General features: G+C 55.9%; 1 protein-coding gene and 1 non-coding gene across 3 annotated transcripts in view; one reads left to right on the forward strand and one right to left on the reverse strand.

Annotated features, from left to right (window-relative positions):
- PAX7 (paired box 7) overlaps window positions 1-20,344 on the forward strand; it is a 102,416-nt gene that overhangs the window by 17,266 nt on the left and 64,806 nt on the right. The gene's annotated exons all lie outside the window — the stretch shown is intronic.
- Window positions 2,183-2,254, reverse strand: TRNAG-ACC (transfer RNA glycine (anticodon ACC)). Its single transcript has one exon. It is a non-coding gene; the product is annotated as a tRNA-Gly (tRNA).

Here is a 20,344-nt window from a genome sequence, read left to right on the forward strand (position 1 = left end):
AGGCCGTGGGGGCGTCTTCCCTAGTAGGGTCTGCAGGACTTTGATGCCTTTTCCCCCAAGAAGCCTGAAGGGCACAACCCCCGCTGTGCTTCCTGGCGCTTCTGAATGACGCAGCCCCCCCCCCCCCAGCAGCCCCCAGTGGCCTCCCCTAGATCCTCAGGCGTCGCAGAGACTCTGGCTTAAGCTGGTCCCCTCCCCCCTCCCCTGAGCACATACTGGGGTCTTGAGACTTGAGGGAGGCCGCCGATTTGGCCCTCCGAGGGTCTGGGAAGAGTCCTTTTAGCAGCAAGAGAAAATAAAGCCCCAAGGGAAGGTGAGCACAGGGTCCTGGCCAGGGCCGGCACTCAGACCCCCCCCCCCCCCCAAAGCGGCCCTGGCTTCAGCGCTGACTGCAGCAGCTCTGGACACAGTGTCTCTGGTCCCCGCTCCTGTCTGAGCAACGGCAAGGTGCAACCAGCCTAGCGGTTCTCCAGCGGTGTTCCCTGGAGCCTTGGGGTTCCACGCAGGAGCTTCAGGGGTGACGCAGTCTGTGAGGATCCTCCAAGCGCTGGTGCTCTGAGCGAGTCTGCACGGGGCGGGGGTGGGGGGCAGGGAGGAAGTCAGAATTACTGATAGAGGAAATTCTGGTGAGACAGGACTTTGTCCTGGAGAGGAGCCGCGACTACCGTCCTGGCTGCTCTGGAGGGGAGGAGGCAGGGGCTCTGTTTACGCCTGGAATCGCAGCCCCAGGCTGTGGTCGTTGGTCTTCAGAGATAAGCTGATATTGCTTATCGGGTGACAAATGGTTCCCCCTCCTCTTCTATTGCCCTGATTAGGGAACTTTCTCTCCTGGCTGGGCGGTCTCTCTGGGAGAGCAGGCAGAGCTGGGCTGGACTCCAGCCCGTGGGGTCCCTGCCCCGTCTGCTGTGACCACGGGGAGGCGGTTGCCCTCTCTCTGGGACACTGGTGGCGTGGCTGGGTTGCAGCGCCGTCTGGCTTGGTCCTGGAAGGAGGATTGAATACAGGGCAGGGGAGATGGAAGGGCAGAAGGGTGTGCCCGAGTCACCCAGGCATTTTTGCCAAGCCTGCACACCCACTGCTGTCTCGACTTGGGACTTCTGAGGGGAGCGGGGCGCGGGTCATTCTGATGGCCTCCCCAGTTGAGAGCCATTGGTCTAGTGCAACGCCCTGCTTATAGATGGGGAAACTGAGGCCCAGAGAGGGAAAGAGACTTGTTTCCTGTTGCACAGCAGATTGAGAAGAGAGTCAGAACAGAGACCGACCTCCAGACTGGGGGGCCAGACCCCATGCAGGGAACATCCCTCCCAAGCCTCTGGGTGCCTCACCTTTTATTCCTGTCACCTGCCCCCATGGAAGGGGTGTTCTGCCAAGGCACCATGCCGAGAACCGTGGGACTGAGGGCGCTCCCCGCCTGCCCTGTGCCAGGCTCTGCCCACATGCGGGAATGGCCTCCAGACACTCACCTTCATCTCAGCTCCGGGCGCCCAGCGCTCGCATCCTGAGGCAGCCACTGCTGGGCCGTGAAAGGAACCAGTGAGACCCGGCCCAGCACCCTGCCCCGTGTCCCCTGAGAGGGTCGCTTCACCTCCCTGAGGCTTGCTTTTCCCATCCAGCCAGTGGACAGCAAGAATTACTACAGGAGTGAATGAGTGAAAACAGAGAAAAGAGGGCTGGCACCCAGGGAGTGTGCGATTAAAATGAGATAACAGGCCTGAAAGTAATTTGTGTGGCATAGGGGATCCGTAAAAGTGGCCGAGAAGAGAGTTTCCCGAGCCAAACATACGTTGTTTTATCAGGGGCTGGAAAATAGGTATGCATATGTTTTTTCACATGAATTTTAAAATATATTACAGAAGCCATATAATGCTTGTAATGTTTCAAAGCAGAAAAAAAGTATATAAGATAAAAATTGAGAATCCTCCACTTCCCTAGAGATAATGTTGTTGAGACTGGGGGTAGGTATAGCTGTCTCAGCGTATATATATATATCTAGATTATATCAATACTCGTCGATCCACCCATCTAGATACAAATGTATATTTAAAGGAAAGTGAAGTGAAGTTACTCAGTCGTATCCGGCTCTTTGGGACCCCGTGGACTGTAGCCCACCAGGCTTCTCGGTCCATGGGATTTTCCAGGCATGAATACTGGAGTGGGTTGCCGTTTCCTTCTCCAGGGGATCTTCCCGACCCAGGGATTGAACCTGGGTCTCCCGCATGGTAGGCAGACGCTTTACCGTCTGAGCCAGCAGGGAAACCCGAAGGGAGATGACATCATGTCAGCTTAACCCAGGACCACAGAGGCTTCCGAGGGGACCCTGGCGCCCCGCACTGAGGCTTCACTCACGGGTCTGTGTGTGCGTTTCCTCGAGGGAGAAACCCTTAGGCTTCCTGGGCCTGCTAGCGCTCAGGAGCCTCAGAAGGTTGAGCGTTCTGAGGTGGGGCTTTGCAGGTGTCTGTCCTCTCTGGTGAGACCAGGCCCCTCAGTGCTCCCCCCTCCCCTTCTTGCACCTGCCTGGGCTTCCGGCCTCCTCGGCTTCAAAGCGGCAGGCTGGGCTTTACCTGCCTCGCCTTGGAGAAAAGGGGCCTGGTTTGAAAGGGGAAGTGGCATTTCAGGCACTTAATTAGACCCAGGACAAGAATGGAGGCTGGCTCTCGGGTCAGGCCAGGGGGGATTGTTGGGGGATTAACACCCAGGTAAAGCCAGCAGGGCTCACTGGGCCCCTTGGCAGCAGGCAGCGGAAAGGCTGGGCCGGCAGGCGGCCGGGAATCACATTCCCCAGTCGGGAAGGGGGCGGCGGGGTGCAAGGGGGCGGAGGATGGGAGGAGAAGGAAGGGCCTGCAACCCCACCATCCTCCTTCCCCTCCCTCACCACCGGTGCCCCAGGGGGTGGGGCTAGAGCTACCGCTTTATTCTCACAACGTTGTGCTGAGCACCTACTGTGTGCTGGGCACTGTGCCAGGGGCTGGGACAACAGCCCAGAACCACTCAAGGCCGTGGTTCCCTGGACCTGGCACCTTGCACCTTGGGGGAAGGGAGGCAGCACGCACGTGCTCAGGTCAGGAAATACTTTCAGAGGGTGGACAAAGGTTTGAAGAGGATGAAGCAGAGTCCTAATAGAAACGACTGATGGGGTGGGGTGGGGTGGGGTGGGAGAGTGGGTATCAGGGCGGCCTGCCTGGAGGAGGTGATATTTGACCTGAGACCTGGATGACAGGAGAGAGACAGCCATTTATTGAACATCTACTTGGGAGAATAGCCCATGGGGAGCCTACTATGGGCCAAGCACTCTGCGTTAAGCCCTTTACAGGAATGAATGCATGAAATCCTCCCAAGAGCACCTTGAAGGAGGGATTATTGTGATGCTCGTTTATAGATTCAAAACATGAGGCACAAGGAAGTATTCAGCCTTTGGGGCACAAACAGATAGGGATGTCTCGTTGGAAAACTGTGCTGTCGTCCTGTCCACCTCGCGATGCTCTATCGGGTGCCTCATCTCACTTAACCCCCCAACCCTGCCCTGTGGGTATTTATTATCCCAACGCTGAAGACGAAAGCAGAGCTCAGAGAGGTTTGCTGGATTCCCCAGAGACACACAGCCTACAAATGGCAGAGCCAGAAATAGAGCCCGGGCGCCATGAACGCTTCCTGCTCTGACGCACCAGCTTTTGGCGGGCATCTGACTTCGGAATGCCTTGCGCTGATTCACAGGGTCCTGTGTCCCTGGGGAGTGGCTTTCCCATCTCTGGAGCCAGGGGCTTGTCAGTAACAGAAGATTCAGCAAGAAGACGGCTTGATGATCTGTTTTTTAATGGAATATCCTGGCACATTTCTGATTTGCATTTGGCATTCTGAACTGAGAAATCGAAGGTGGCCTTGGGGAGTGTGTTAGAAGGTAGATGCTGGGGTGTCTGTTAAGGGAGTGTTTTTTTGTGGGTGCATTTTGTTGTTGGAACTGTACTGTGTACACATGGTCGCTGATGGAACATATTTAGGAGTCAGGGTGAGGTAGAGTTGGTTCTGGTTAGATTGGGTGGGTTTTTTTGTTTTTTTTTCTTTTTAATCAATTTACTTTTTGGCCACACTGCTCGGTATGTGGATTCTTAGTTCCCTAGCCAGGGATTGAACCCAGGCGCCTACATTGGAAGCATGGAGTCTTAGCCACTAGACCTCCAGGAAAGTCAGGGCAGGGGCTTTATCTTGGGATGTTGGTATGTGTGAGTATGTCCTTGTGATGTGAGGTGTGAGAACGGCGTGTGAGTGTGTTCAGGGGTGTGTGGGTGTGTAGATATGGGTGTGCATCTGTTGGCGATGTCGGGGGGACGGCCCTGGGTATGTATGTACTCTTGGGGATATGTCCTTTCCGCTGTGCGTGGGAGAGGTCAGTGCGTTTCTCTGGGGTCTAAATACACCTGCCCCCATTTTACAGACGGCAGCTGAGGCTCAGAGAGCTCAAGTCTGCTGGAAGCCGCCTAGCTAGTTAGTGGCTGAGCTGAGAAAGAAAACCAGGGCTGCCCTGAGTTCCAGCCTCTCTCCTCCGGTCTCCAGGAAGGGTTTAAGGAACAACAAAAGGTTCAGATGCCAGCATGCATGGCGGCAGCCTCTGTCCCGGGGCCTGGCGGGTGGACGTGTGTGCGGTCACATGTCTGTCCCCCTCCTCACCCTGGCGTCTCAGCCTCTGCCCACTCCCTGGGCCCCCGGCCCAGCCCTGTTGCACGCGGGGCCTTTCTTTCTTGGGATTGCAAATATGCCGAAGATTAACGCCCGCAGCTGGCTACAGCCCTGAACAATGGCAAGACCTAGGAAGTGAAGAAATCACCAGAGAGGCACCGCAGTCCTGTCCAGAGAGGCGGTCCGTAGGGTCTGCCCACTTGACTCGGAGTGACCCATCCCCCCGCCCTCCCCCCGCGCCCCACCCCCTCCTCCTCCCAGCTGGAAGGGGAAAACAGGCTGTAAAGAAATTCTCACTCCAGAGAACACCGCTCACAAGTTCACCGCCTTAGACCAGAGATTAGGGGAAAGTTAAAGAAGGGGAGGGGGCCCCCTTCCAGGGGGAAATACCCAATAAATAATCACGTGTGGGAGAGAGGAGAGAGCTGGGCCCAGCTGGATGCTGTGACCCAGCCTGAGATGTATCAGCTCCGGCTCTGTTCTCCTTAGTGGATGACCAAACACAGCAGAATAAAGCGAAACCAGCTCGCCAGGATGCAGAGCCTTGCTCCTTCCTGAATCTCAGCTCACCCACTTCTTCCCGGCGAGTGGGAAGGTGGCCAGGTGCCCCCGGAGAACTTCACGGGTAGCAGGGGCTGGTGGAGAGAAAACAGCAAGGTTAGGTGGGCTGGGAGGTAGCAGGACTAGATTGCGAGGCTGTGATAATCCCAGGTGGACAGTTCGAGCTCTTCTCCAGCTAAGATAAAGTAAAGGGTTAGTCGCTCAGTCATGTCTGACTCTTTGTGACCCCACGGACTGTAGCCTATTGGACTCTTCTGTCCTTGGGATTCTCCAGGCAAGAATACTGGGGTGGGTTGCCATTCCCTCCTCCAGGGGATCTTCCCAACCCAGGGATCAAACCCCGACGCAGCTCTGGAAAACAACCTCAGCAGGGTGGAGGACTCACCTGTGTGCTGGTCAATCGCCCTCCTTAAGGCGCCCGCAACCCTGGAGTGATTTAATAAAATCACAGGTTTTATTAAACCCATTTTACAGATGAGAGAACTGAGGCCCAGAGAGGTTAAAGTCACTTGCATAAGATCAGATCTAGAAAAAGAAGCGGAAGGAGTTTGATCCCAGCCTCTCTGGCTTTCAGGTCAGCCCCCGACCACCTCCCCACAACCATGGCTCAAGAGGGGCCAGTCAAAGGGAGAACTGAGCTTGCTTTGCACGTGCTTACCGTGACACAGTCACATCAGAAGCTCATGTGTATTCCTTTCTTTTTGGCATAATTATTATGATTTAATTTTAACTCTGCTCTTTCATCTGGAGCTGGTCAGATTTGTACAAGCTCCTTCCCAATTCATCTCAACAGCACAAAAAAGAAAGAAAGAAAGAAAGAAAAAATACTGCTTTAAAGGAGGATGACTTGAGTCCCTGCTAGCAGCCAGACGCTGGTCTCCCTGGATTCCAGTTTGCACGGTCAGAAACAAGGGCTACCGCCCTGTCCCAGCCCTTGACTGGGAAGCTTAGAAATGCAGGTGGCGCGTCCCCTCCTCAGATGAAGCCACTTAATTACCACGCAATCAATATGCAAACAAGTGCCAAACTGGGTTTGAATCAAATTTCTCATTGGGGACTCAGTGGGGGAGGAGAGTCCTGCAGAAGGGGGGCCCTCTGGGGTGGGCTGGCAGGGAGGGGGCTGTGGAAAGGGGGGCTTTGACTGGGACCCAGGCACCCGAGGGCCGCCGAGACCCCCGGAGCCCCCAGGGTCTAGCTGGTGTGGGGCCCTGCTCCCATTGAGGGAGCCAGGGTCCATGGCTCAAGGCTGAGGGCTGCGGGAGGGTTTCCAGGCCTGTCAGCTGAAGTCTGGCGGCCTCCGCTAATTCATTTGACTCGGAAATCTCAGTTTGACCAGGTCCCCCCTCCCCTCTTTAAAACAAACTCATTAAACTTGTCAACACTCATTAGGCCTGTAAAACATTGAACTAGAGCCACTGGGGAGACTTCGAGGAGGGGTGTGTGTGTGTGTGTGTGTGTGTGTGTGAGCCTGCACTGCAAAACTGAACCAGGACTGGGGAGACTTCGAGGAGGGGTGTGTGTGTGTGTGTGTGTGTGTGTGTGAGCCTGCACTGCAAAACTGAACCAGGACCTAGGAAACCACTTCCAGGCTTGTCGGAGTAGAAGTCAGGTTCGTCTGGTCATCTGCTTCCATCTTTCTGCATCTGCTTTTCGTCGTACTCACAGCAGCGTGGGGATCCAGGCGGAGCCCCAGAGTCAGGACAGTCTTGAGTCCAGATCTGACTTTGCCCGTTGGGCTGCCTGCCAGCTCTTTCTCCTCTGTGCCTCAGTCACCATTTCTGTGTTATGGGTGTTATAATAAAAGGACCCATCTCCCTGGAATCTTGGGAAGATAATGTCCATAAAGTCTTATGACACAATGCCCAGCACCTTTCAAAGTGTGACTTCTGTAACTATTATGACTATAAATAACACCTTAAAATGTAAGAGGCAGCTTTGTTTAAAACTTGAAAATGTGGATTAGAGAAGACTTGCGTTTGGACTTTGGATCAGGGATCATTTCTCTGAGCCTTGGTTTCCCCAAGTAAAATGAGAAAAAAAAATGTGTTAGAAAGTAGCACAGTGGTGAGAAGTGAGTTAACACAAACAGAGTCAAAATTAGTATAGCGTCCAGCATGGCAGAAATGTTGGAATAGCCTTTCTTCTCCCCAATTCAACCCACTCTCCTTACCTCACCATGCATCATGGAAATGGGGGCAGGGTGGGATTTCAAGGTCTTACTCCTTTGGGGAGGAGTAGGGGGAGCATTTTCTGGGCTTCCCAGGTGGCGCTAGTGGTAAAGAACCCGCCTGTCAATGCAGGAGACGTAAGAGACGCAGGTTTGATCTCTGGGTCGGGAAGATCCCCTGGAGGAGGACAACCCACTCCAGTATTCTTGCCTGGAGAATTTCATGGACAGAGGAGCCTGGCGGGCAACAGTCCACGGGGTCACAAAGAGTCGGCCCCCACGAAAGTGACTTAGCCACACGCACGCGTGGGGACACTTCCTACGACCTCAGCAGAGCTTTAGCGGGAAATGGGCTGGAGACTGCAACTGCAGAAGGAAACACTGCTCAGAAGGGAAAAACTGCCCCCACCTCACCCCATCACTCTCTTGATTAACAAAAAAAACAACAAACACACACCTCCTCCCACTTTTAAAAACCAGCTAATGGGGAGGAGACCAAGGGAGCCAGATCTCACACAGAAGCTGGGCAGAAGGCGCCTGCCTGTTGTCCTTTCTGAGCCACACGTTCCTTCTAAGAAAAGTCTCCTCTCACCCCGACTCCCTGCAGCGGCGACCTCAGCCTTTCCAGCCAAGGGACCCAGTGCCAGTGGCCCAGAGACGCTCAGATGCAGGCAGGCCTGGGGCCCCTGTGAATAGCGGTTTTGTCTGGGCTCCCGTCTAGGATTTGTGGCTGTAGTTGTGATGTGTTCTTTTTCCCTTTAAAGTGGGGTGTCCGCCGGCTTTCTCCTTTTCTCTCTCTTTTCCATTCCCCTTCTCATTGAGAATGCCTCCTTAAAAAAAAAAAAAAAAAAGCCACGCCAGCCTTCTGCTATTTTTCTTCCCTCTCTGAAAATGAGAACATCAGCTATTGAGGCGGATTGATGAACTCTTCCCAAAAGTTTATTAAGGGAAGGTTAGACAAAGGCCCCGAGGCCCGCGGGCAACTGAGCAGTCAGTACGTGTACCGGCCCCTTTTGTCCCCCAGGGCCGACGCATGAATACCTCTCAATGGCCCTCTTCAGAGTGACAAGATCAAGCCAGACAACGGCTTGTTAAAAGGAGCTGTTTCTCTTCCCCCAGCCTGGAGCTCCATCCCGCTTCTCCTGCATTAATGTGCATCTGCAGCAGGAGAAATAATAATCGGCTGGAATTCACCGGTTTTGTGTGGGTTTTTCTTTTTTCCTAAGTACAGCCTTCCTCCTCCTCCTCCCTGCCCCCACCTGCCTTCCCGCCCCTCCCCCCGCCATATGTTGCCCAGCACAGCCTGCTGGGGTCTTCCAGGGACCCCAGGGTGGGTATTTCTGGAGATGGGCGAGAGACTGGGGTCTCCTTCCATCGCGCCGCCTCCTCGTAACCGCTTTTATTGAGCACTTACTGCATCCCGGGGACTGGAGGGGGTGCAGATGTGTGTTATGTTTCATGTTGAGGATGGGGTTACCCACCCCGAGTCGTGGGTGGGAAGTGAGACAAGAGAGAAGGAAGATGCCGCTGGGGTATACGCCGAGCCTGGCTAACGCTTGAGGCCTCGCCCTGTTTTCCAGGATCTGCATTCAGGATGTAGTTTGAAGCCAAAGGCAAATCTTAGTCCCAGTGATAAGCAGTCTTCTGAGCCGGCTGGCTGTGACTCAGATCAGAGAGAATCAGTGGTGTTTGGGGGGAGCAGTTGTCTGGAAGTGGCCTGAATCTTGGGGCACCGGGCTGTGGGAGAAGAGCTGGCAAGGGCGCTGGACTGGAAGTGGGACCAGCATCCCTTCCTGTCACTCAGATCAGACACCAGAAGGAGAAAAACTCCAGGTTCCCTCGAACTAGGATGGGGAGTGTGTATGTGTTTGTGTATGGGTCGGGATGTGTGTGCATATGCAAGTACACATGGGCAATAGTGTGTGCTGTGTGTGTGTACATGTGTGCATGTGTGTGCATGTGAGTACACATGGACAGTAGTGTGTGTCCTTGTGTTGTGTATGTGTACGTGTGTGCATGTGTGTGCACATGCGAGTACACGTGGGCAATAGTGTGTGCTGTGAATGTGTACATGTGGATGCAGGTGTGGGCATATGTGAGTACACGTGGGCAATAGTATGTGTGTGTGTTGTGTATGTGTACATGTGTGGACATGTGTGTGCATATGCTAGTACACATGGGTGATAGTGTGTGCACTTGTGTGTGCATGTGTGTGCATATGCAAGTACAAGTGGGCAATAGTGTGTGCTGTGTGTGTACATGTGTGTGCATGTGTGTATATGCAAGTACATGTGGGCAATAGTGTGCGCAATTGTGTGGTATATGTGCACATGCACATGTGTGTGCATATGTGAGTACACGTGGGCAGTAGTGTGTGTGCTTGTGTGTGTTGTGTGTGTGTACGTGTGTGCATGTGTGGGCATATGTGAGTACACGTGGGCAGTAGTGTGTCCTTGTGTGTGTTGTGTGTGTACGTGTGTGCATGTGCATGCATATGTGAGTACACGTGGGCAGTAGTGTGTGTCTTTGTGTGTGTTGTGTGTGTACGTGTGTGCATGTGTGTGCATGTGAGTACACGTGGGCAGTAGTGTGTGTGCACTTGTGTGTGTGTGTTGTGTACTGTATGTGTAAATGAGCACGCGTGTGTCCTGCAGATGTCACTGTCCTGGTGGGTTTAGTTCTGTGCTTCCATTTCCTGTGCCAGATTAGAACTTTTTTGGAGGCCAGGGACGAGTTAGCTGCATTCTATTTTGTTTTGACCCCCTCTGCTTGGTTCAATACCATAGACAGGGTAGGTGCTCACGACCTGCCCCCTAAATCCGGAACTTTCCTGAGACGGGTGGGCAGTGGGGGCGGCACCAGGCGTCTGCTGGGAGTGCGGCCAGTCCCTCTGGCCCTGCCTCCCCCTCCCCTCCCGCTCGCCCCCTCCCACACCTGTCCCAGCCTGAGTGCTGAGGGGGCCCGAAAAGGGAGCCTCATGATCGCGGGCTAGAGAACCACCCCGGATGCCTTGCCTCCACCTGCTGAGTGACTTCCCTCGTGGCGGCACCAGGAGGGGTGTTGGCAGCCCTCCTCTTCCGTGCTGGTGGCCCCTGGAGAAAGGGAGGGATGGGGGAAGAGAGGGAAGCTGAGGCAGGCGGCAGGTGGCAGGAGAACGCTGCTGCCTGGGAGCCAGGAGCCTGGCCTCTGCTTCGGGCCTCCCCTCCCTGGGGGCCCAGGCTGCCCTGGTTTGCGTGGCGCTGTCCTGGGTCAGCCCTGGGGCTCTCACATCCCCAGGGAAGGTTCAGTCCTGGGCAGACTGGGTTGGCTGGTCACCCTCCCCCCTGGGGTGCAGGAGCAGCTCTCTGAGGCTCAGCTATGTCACCATCTCAGCCTCGCCCCGGCTTTGTGAAGGGGCGGGGTGGGTAGGGAGGAGGACTTTTCTCTCTGGAAAAGCATGGAGGGCTCTGTTTCGAGGCAGCGTCTGGGGAGGCCTCTTGGGCGTGGGTACTTGTGTTTGCTGGCTGAGGAGTCTTCTAGGTGCTCCTGGAAGTGGAGCTTGGGGCTAGGGCCGCGGGGCAGGGGAGTTTCCACCAGTGGAGGGGTCGCCGAGGTGGGCCCGATTCTGACTTGGGGGTTTGGTCCTGACTTCATTTCGCCACACTGCGTGGCTTGTGGGGCCTTAGTTCCCCGAGCAGCAGTGGAAGCCGTGCCCCCCTGCAGTGGAAGCACGGAGTCTTAACCAAGCGTCCCGCCCTGGGAGTCCCGACACTTAGCTTCAGACTGATCTCCAGTCCCCTGGCCCTGCCACTTGCCAACGGGTGATTTCCGCCGAGTCACCTGGCCTGTGAAAGGGAGGTGAGACCCCGTCAAACTCCAGTCTGCCCAGAGCAAAGCAGGCCTCCAACGAATATCCCCTCCTCCCTTCACTTCTGCTCTGCTGGTCCCCCAGACCCCATATTCCTTTCTTGCTGAAAGGCAGCATTAGAGGGAAGCAAACGGGAAATCCAGATGCTGAATCTACCCAGAGAGACCAAAGCGGGGCGGGGATGAGTGAGGCCTGCATGGGGGGCGTGGGGTGGCGAAATGGGGAGGTGGTCGAAGCATCATCATAATTTAAGAAATCTGCCTCTCCTCCCCACAGCCCGCCCCCCGAGATAACAGTCGCTATTTCATGGATGGTTCAAGTCAAACGTCCCCCAAGGAAGGGCTGTGACCTTCTGACCCCTATAACCTGTATTTAGCATGTTCAAAAGTCCCTCCTAGCCCCAGAGAGCTGACCTGAGCTGGGACCCAGGCAACAGGGCAGGCAGGGCTATAAACAAGCCCGGCTCCTTGGACTTAGGAATCCTGAGCGAAAAAACAGAAGGGCTCTCAGAGGTGGGGCAGATCCGGGCTGGAACCACGAGGCTGAGGAGGGGCTGGGTGAGGGTGGAGGGGCGGGAGGGTAATCGGGAGGTAGGAAGGATTAGGGGAGAAGCAGTGGTCAGCCAGCTCCCCCCAGAGAAGAAAGTGTTTCTTCCCTCTGACCCTCAGTTTTCGCACCTGTGAAATGGAGCTAAGAATTCTGTTCTCTTGGGGGTTTTAATAAGGATTCCGTGAAATAGTGTGGGTGAAAGCAGCCTGTATGAGCGTGGGGCATATTAGGGGCTCAGGAGTGCTGCAGGGGAAAGATCAAAAGAAAAATGTGGTAAGGTGGGGGTCACAGAATGGGGGGTGATGGAGAATGGAAATCGTCACTGGCCCGTTGTCAGTCCATCAGTTCGTCTTTGCTGAGCTCTGACTAAATGCCAGGTGCTGGGCTGAAGCCGAGAGCCACCTGGGGGCCCTTGTTTGGTGTGGGGGACAGACAGACAGACAGGATATGCCCCTCCCATGGTGTGAGCGGTGCCTGAGGTGGGGTACGCAGGCTGAGAGGGGAGGGCGATGAGTTTGTCTTTCTTTTCTTCAAGCTCACGTTTCCTGTGCATCTTTCCAGAATCTTTCTAAGCCTCGGTCTTCTCATCTGTAAGACAGGATGAATGACACCCAGCAGACAGGGTTAGAAAAAGCCAACGGCCTGGGGCCGACCCGGCACACAGTGGGTCCTCAGGGCCAGGCGCAGAGGCCGGCCGGGGCCCACGCTGCCTTCCGGCGGCACACAGGCGCCAGGCTCCCCAGCCGGCCGGGCTTTGAAGCGGAGGGCAGCCCCTTATTACCGCAATTAATTACCCGCGACAATGGCGCGCAGCCCTGCCCTCTGCCCGCGCCTTCGAGTGGCAGGGGGCGAGCGGAGGGCACTGGGAGGAGGGGGCCAAGCGGCTGCCTGTTTGTTTACGGGCACAGGACACGTCATTGGTTTTACACTCCAGCCCGTTTTGAAGTCGAAGAACGTTTCCAGGGAGCGGGTGGAAGCCAGCTTCTCAGAGCTCAGGGTGGCGTTCTTCTGTTTTTGGTCCCTGGCCGAGCACAACCTGATCCCGGCGAGCACCAGTGTCCCAGGGGCTGCCCGGGGGCTGGATGGCAGGGAGGGCAGGGTGGGCACTCAAGGGCCAGGGAGGCGGCCTTTCTCCATGAGCTCCCTGAGCTGGGGGCTGGGGGCGGGCTTGACCTCCTGGAGCCTGAAGTGAGCGCTTCTGAAGTAGAGGGCCCTGGTCAAGCCTCTCATTCTCTCTGAGCGTTGGTGACCCTGTCCTCAAAACAGACCCAAAGATGATGGCTGCGTCCCAGCAGCCTTGTAGGATGCCCTAAGTGATGCTCCGTGATGATGCGAAAAATTTAGGTAACCGTCGTCAGGATGTGGAGTTTGTATTCACTTCTTTGTTCTTGCTTTGGCTTGCTTGCTCTCTTACCCTGTAAGAGAGGTGATGGCTGCAGGTCAGACTTCTGCTTGGAATGAGCAAAAAGAAAGCTGGTTTCTAACGTCCTATTAGTTCTTTCTTGTTTTTAGCAAAGATGTATTTATTTTATTTTTTGACCACGCTGGGTCTTTCTGCTGCTCTCGGACTTCCTCTGGTCGTGGCGAGCAGGGGCTGCTTTTCGCTGTGGGGTGCGGGCTCCTCACTGCAGTGGCTTCTCCTGCCGCAGAGCCTCGGCTCCGGGGCCCGCAGGCATCAGGAATGGTGGCACAGGGCCTTAGCGGCTCCGTGGCATGTGGGGTCTTCCTGGAGCGGGAGTCAAACCTGTGTCGCCTGCACTGGCAGGTGAGTTCTCAACCTCTGGACCGCCAGGGAAGCACCTGTTAGTTCCTCATTATAAAAAATTACCTGCTTCGTGTGAAAACAGAAGTCAAACATAGGAAGGATATAGAAAGTTAAGTTGTCATCTCCTTCTTTCTGTCTCCCAGAGTTAAATATTGTGACTAATTTGGGAGTCTGATCTTCCAGGTACTCCTCTGCAGGGAAATGTGCACATCCATACATGTATTTATTTTCACAAAGTGGGCAGCGTGCACTGTTCTAGGCTCAAACAGTTCGTGCGTCAAGGACATCATTTTCTGGAGGCTGGTACCAGAAGCTGCTTCCTTCACGATGCCTCACAAGCCGTGGGCTTTGTCAGTTGCTCAGGCCCTGTTGATCTGACAGGTGAGAACTGATGTGCCCAGCTCTGGGCCTATGACTCTCACCTGCTAACTCCAGGAGCCCCTGCTGCTCCCATTTTACAGATGGTGAGACTGAGGACCTGAGAAGTAGAATGTTCCATCAAGTCTCTTGATAGAAAGTAGCTGAGCTGGAATTTGAACTTTCTAAGTCCTCTGGAATATTCTGGGGTATGCAGAGGAATTGACCCCATCCTAAAATACAACTGCTGAGTTCAGAGGACAGACTCCAGATGAGAATTTTCTGGCCCCATTGGAAAGATAAGCAGTGCTGACATCCTCCCGACAGGCCAGGAAGTGTTGCAAGACTTCAACATGGCCTTGACGTTAGGGCCGGCTGCTCCCAGCCCATCCTCAGTGGCTCGTATGAGGTACCATGGCCTTTCCTTCTCCTTCCACTAGAGAGAGAGCGCGGAGAGAGAGATGTCCACCCGCACCTCACCCATCGTGAAGAATGTGGGGTCCCGGGGCTCTGATTCTCTTTCCCATCCAGGATCGGGAAACGCCCAGCTTCCCCAGGTCGTTGCACTGGGATTGCGATTTGGATCTGAAAGGAACTTGCCCAGCATCAGATCCATCTCATATGTCAGCTTGGGAGGCGTCTAGTCTGACCCTCTCACTTTCACAGATGGAGGGGCAAAGGCCCCAGAAAGGTTAAGTGACTTGCCCAAGGTCACACAGCTAATTAGTGGCAGGGCCAGTACTGATTCCATCTTGCTGGAAAGATGATCTCGTTCCTCTGAGGCGGCGCTGACCCCTCTCCTGGCCCCCGGACGGCCTACAGCCACATCTGGGTTTCTCCTTCCCAACTGTTGAGAGTCCTCCAAACCCGGAGGAGAGCAGGAGGCATGACAAACGGGGAGCCGGTGACCCGGAAAAGGGAAGACGAAGCTTGGTGGCGGGGGGAGGGGGAGAGGAGGTGCTCCCGGGGCTGAGGGTGAGCCAGCCCTGCCCGGAGTCCACTTAGGGAGTAACCGCCGGCTTCTCCTTTGGCCTGCACTCCCCTGTGGCTCAGCTGGTAAAGACTCTGCCTGCAGCGTGGGAGACCTGGGTTCGCCCCCTGGGTTGGGAAGATCCCCTGGGGAAGGGAAGAGCTACCCACTCCAGTGTTCTGACTTGGAGAACTCCATGGACTGTATAGTTCATGGCGCCGCAAAGAGTCAGACACGACTGAGCGACTTTCACTTCACTTTACAGTTTACAAAGCTCTTCCAAGGCTGTGACCCTCACTGCCCTCTGTAGGTCGGCACCCTGTTTTACGTAAGGGGAAGTTGAGGCCGGAAGGGTGACATCAGTAACTCAGAGCCTCACAGTAACTGATCGAGTGTCAGACCCGGGCTGGGGCAGGGAGCTTTGGGGTCAGCTAGCTCTCTGCCCCCATTATACAGATGAAAAGTGTAAGGCCCAGAGGAGGGCAGGCCAGGAGCTCCTATTCTGGGACCTGCTCCCCTGGACACGTACTGTTCCCCTGGACATATGACAGGTGAACCCCAAATCCTGAGGACAGTGCATTGCCTCACCCAGCGGCCACGCCAGGCTCTTGACCACACCCAGCCTGAGATACCACCTCTTGCTTCCAGGGACTCCAACGTGGCAGCGTAGGGTGGTATCTGAGACCCCAGGCTCCAGAGTCAGCTGGACCTGAATTCCAGTCCTGACTCTGCTCTGTGTCCTTGGGAAAGTGACCTCATCTCTAGGCCTGCGTTCCCTCGTGTCCGCTCACTCCTTCCTGTGATGGAGTTCCATCACAGACGGGGGCTGAGCAGGTTGGATGGCATGACGCACACACAGAGCAGGCGGCCTGGATGCAGCTCTCGATAAATGTGGCGGCTGACTATTTTTACTTCCGGGGGAGGCTGAGAGCGGTTGAAATTGGAGCTCTTGGAGCCCAGTAGCCTTGACAACACACCTATGGCGCGTGTCCTTCCCAGGACTCCAGCCAACACGGAAGGCTGAGGCACCAGGTGTCCTGTGTCTGGAGCGAGGCAGACGTGGGTGCGGGCAGGCTCGGGGAGCGGGGTGTTTCAGCTGCAGCAATGGTGGCGTTTCCTGCAGGAGAAAGCAAGCCGTGGTTATTTGCACCCGAAGTGAAAGTTGCTCTGTCGTGTCCAGCTCTTTGTGACCCCATGGACTATGAAGTCCATGGGATTCTCCAGGCCAGAATACTGGAGTGGGCAGCCTATCCCTTCTCCATCGGATCTTCCCGACCCAGGAATTGAACTGGGGTCTCCTGCATTGCAGACGGATTCTTTACCAACTAAGCTATCAGGGAAGGCCCAATAGGTGCAGAAAACTTGCACCTATTTTCTGCCAGTTCAAAATAATGATTCTGTTTCGAAATGACGCTTTAATCTGGAGGAGAAAAGCCCCCAGCTTTGCAGCTCCAAACCTTAGGCCTGTCCCCTGCCCCAGCCCGTCCACACACAGGGGTCTGGCTTCGGTCCAGGGGGACCTGAGCACTCTGGCCTGTGGGGACCACAGGAGAGGCTGTTGGGCACGGGGACGTGTACTCTCTGCCTCGAGGCCCAGCAGGGCAAACAGCACGGGTGAACACGCCTGCTAGTGACGCGTTCCCTCTAATAGCTGCCCGGCAGGATCCTCCAGGGTGTGAGGGGCCTCCAGCCCGCTCTGCCCATCTCGGGCCCCCAGTCGGGGTCAGCGCCACATCAGCAGTGGCCGTGGCAAGGCTCCGGGTGGGGGAAGGGCACGGTGGGGCCCCGCGTGGACTCTGGGAGGCCCCCACCCAACCTCGGAGCTCGGAAGCCTCCCATTCGTTTCCTGGCAAAGTCCTCCGGGTTCAGCCTTTCGCCCAGGTGGTGCGTGGCAGCGTTCCACCTGAAGACAGGCTGTGAAAGTCACTTATTTGAAACTGGGGAAGCCAAGGCCTTACGGGCCTCTCAGAGCAAACAAGCTCTTGGCAAGTTCAGAGAAAAGGAAACAGGATTGAATTTCCTCTCCGGCTCACCTGGGGGGAAGTTCAGACTGCTTGGTGGTGGGGGTATCTGGGAGCCTGGCTCCAGTGGTAGGCTTCGGGGGCAGGCATGCTTTGGGTTGGGGGTCATTCAGAAGAGCCCCCTGAGACATCCGACCACTCCCTCTGAACAGCTGGTTCTAGGGCTTGGGACGTCTGAGGTTGGGCAGTCCTTCTTTTGGTCTGACTCTCTTCCCTCCCGCTGCAGATCCAAAGATGACAGTTTCTCGACTGCTTGCCTTTGAATTAGCGGCTGAGCTGAGGAGCTGGTTTCAGGTCCTGACCCTGGCACAGCTAGCCAGGCGTGAGGGGGGGCAAGCCGCTGGCCTTCACTGTGCCTGCTCCCCGTTGGTACAGTGGGGGACAGCAGCAACACCCGCCCTCAGGTGCCTGGTCAGGTGTTAAATCTTACAGGAAGGGAAGGGCTGGGAAGAAGTTTGTTCTGTTATTCATCTTCATTTCTGTCCTCTGTTAGAGGCTTGGAAGGGAAGGAGAGATTCTTTGGACTAAACACATCCCTCAATTTGCAGCAGCCCCTTAAAGGCAAACCCTTTTCCCAAGAGGCGTAGCTAGATCCCCCACCATGGCGGAGCCCAGGGAGGACAGGTTCAGAAGACAGATTCTGGAGGGTGCAGCTGGAAGGACTGAGGTCAGATTTAAGGAAATGCCCACCCACTAGTCTCTACAAGTCATGAGGCCTGGGGGGTGGGGGGCGGGGGGAGGGAGATTAGCTAGGGACCAGGGTGGGATTTTCTCCGAGAACGTGGTGCAGGAGGACGGCGTGAATGACCTCCCCAATGCAGTCCCAGGAGCTCCTGCCCACCTGTGACCTTTGGCTGGGGCCCCTGAGCCAACCCAGCCAGCACCAGGGTTAGCTAGGGAGAGTCCACAGACTTTGCTCCGTTCTTCCCCCAGCCAAGGTCACTGGCATACATGCTCCCAGTCCTCATGCCGGCCCTCTGAACTCTCTTAACCATCCGTCTCTTCAGCTCCAGAGCTAACTAGGAGATGCGAAATTCTGGAGCAACGCCCAGGAGACCTAGAGCAGCAGTTCTCAGCCCTGGCTGCACAGAAGAGTCACATGGGGGAGCTTTAAAAACCTCAGTGTCCACCCCAGACCATTACATCAGAAGGGAGCAGTGTTTTTTTTTCTTAAAAAAAGCTCCTCAGAGGATTCTAGTGAGTGGCCCAGGTTGAGAGCCCAGAAACAGCTGTGGGTGTTCCATCACACGGATGCCCGAGCCACACCGTCCCAGCTTCAGCCTCTTCACCTGCAAAACCAGGAACCGTGAGAACCCTCTCAGATGGATGGCAGCTTAGGCGGGAGAGCCCGTGAGCAGGCGCCTGGTACTGAGTAGGTGCGTGTTAAATGCTCGTGAAAGTAATCGCGGCTCCCATCATGGAGCACGTGCGTGGCACCGGGTGGGCATGTCTTTCTCCACGAGGAGGGTGGCCTTTGTCCTGATTTTGGAACCGGCAGGTGTGTCTGGAGGCCCTGGAGGAGGATCTTGCCTGGTTCTTGTTTGGGCACATCTTAGGTAAGCGTCCGCAAACAGTGACTCAGCCGTTGTGGAGTCCCTTCCCCGGCCAGGCCCATCTTCCTCAAGTTTCTTCCTGCAGCGTGTCGGGGCCCACAAGGAGGTAGCCAGTGCCTGTGTCTGTTTTCCTCGGGGGCCCTCGGGATAGATGGGGGTGAGGGACAGCGAGTGTCTCCCTTGCCTTCCTGTCCTCAGACACTTGCGTCACTTGGGCACCCCCCTGCCTCCCAGATGCTGGAGCTCAGAGAGGCCAAGGGTCGCCCAGGACTCGGACTCCCGGCTCACTGGTCTCCGAAACCGTGTCTCGCTGGCCACCTCTGGTTCCACGTGGGGAACACAAGAAGGTCACTCCAGTCCCCGGCCTGGCTGACAACACTCAGTTCCTGGCGCTTGGCCTCCCTCTCTTTTTTTCTTCCTTCCCAACTCCCAGGTCTGCAGCATCCTCAGCCAGGCGGTGGCAGCCCATAGTATTGCTTCCAGGATTGCAGCAGAGGGCTGGGAGGAGCTCAGGGCGTTGTTAGGACTCAGAACATCCGTCCTGGGTCAGTGGCCCCCGGGCTTAGCTAAACAGCAGCCACACAGGCAGCACCCTTTGCAGAGCCCTGTCCGGGAGGCCCGCTGCTGGCCACCCTCCCCTCCGTTGCTCACGTACCTGAACGTGTCTACGGGTCTCTAGAGGACGGCCAGTCCAGCTCTCCCACTGACTTGCTGTGTGACCTCAGGCAAGTCACACCCCCTCTCTGGTCTCGGGTTTTTGCAACTATAAGTTGAATCCTAATGAGTTGGGACTCTCAGGTCTCTTAGCTTGAACTAACAGACTCTCTCGACAAAAGGATTTCAAACATCAGAGACCGAGTTCATCTGGGAAAGCCTCCCGTCCACAAACAGAAAGGTTGGTGCCTGCAACGGGACCTAGGATCAACTCAGGCTTTGCCTCTCTGAGTCTTGGGTTCTTCTTCTGTAAACGGAATAATAGTCGTTACGACATGTTGCAGTGGTTAGGGGAGTTCACTTATTCACATTTAAACAGTGCCAGGCGCATAGGAAGGGCTTCCTGGTTACTCCCAGCAGTAACCGCCGGGAATGGTGTCTCCGCTTTCCAGAGCGCTCCTCTGTACAGTGGGGGTAACAATGCCTACCTGGTGGGAATACTGCCAGGACTCAGTGAGACCGCCGTAAGTGCCTGGACCTGGCTGCCTGGCAAATGGTCCCCGTTACTGTCAGATGAATTATGTGCGCGGGTGTAGCTGAGTCGTTTTCCCATTTCCAGCCTCCACTGTGGGAGCAGGGGCGGTGGGAGCTGGGAGGTGGTGGGGGTGTAGGAGGAGTCGCCCTGCTTATGATGCCAGAGAGGTTCTGTCCCACGAGTCCTGCGTGCCCGGCCCCACGGTCCCGCCGCGCCCATCACCCTCGAAGCCCCCGCCGTGCTCGCGCCAGCTACACCCTCGGCCCAGCCCCAGCCAGGCCTTGTTCTGCACTCAGCCTCCCCTCCACCCTCCTGCCTCCCCTCCACCCTCCTGGCTCCCCTTGGGCAAGAGCTCTCAAACACTAATTTATGAAACCTGTCCACTCGGAGCCCAGATCCGCCGTTCCCCAGGGGCATCCGTCTGTCTGCCCGTCTGTCCGTCCGCCACACGTGGCCACAGGTCTGGCTGAAGACTGAGTGCCCGCTGGCCGCCGAGGTGACACCATCCACCTGGCCTCTCGTCCCATCAGGCACCACTTAAAGGGATGTACCCTTCAATGTGGAGGGCCAGGGCAGGGCTGGGATGCTTTCAGAAATGGAAATGGGGCCCATTTGTTTATGATTTATTCCCTGACACTTAACGGGAACCCGATGGGCCCAATAAAGGGCCTGCCTCACCCAGCTCCCACCTCAG

The sequence above is a fragment of the Muntiacus reevesi genome, chromosome 3, assembly GCF_963930625.1.
Source record: "Muntiacus reevesi chromosome 3, mMunRee1.1, whole genome shotgun sequence".
Classification (NCBI taxonomy): Eukaryota; Metazoa; Chordata; class Mammalia; order Artiodactyla; family Cervidae; genus Muntiacus; species Muntiacus reevesi.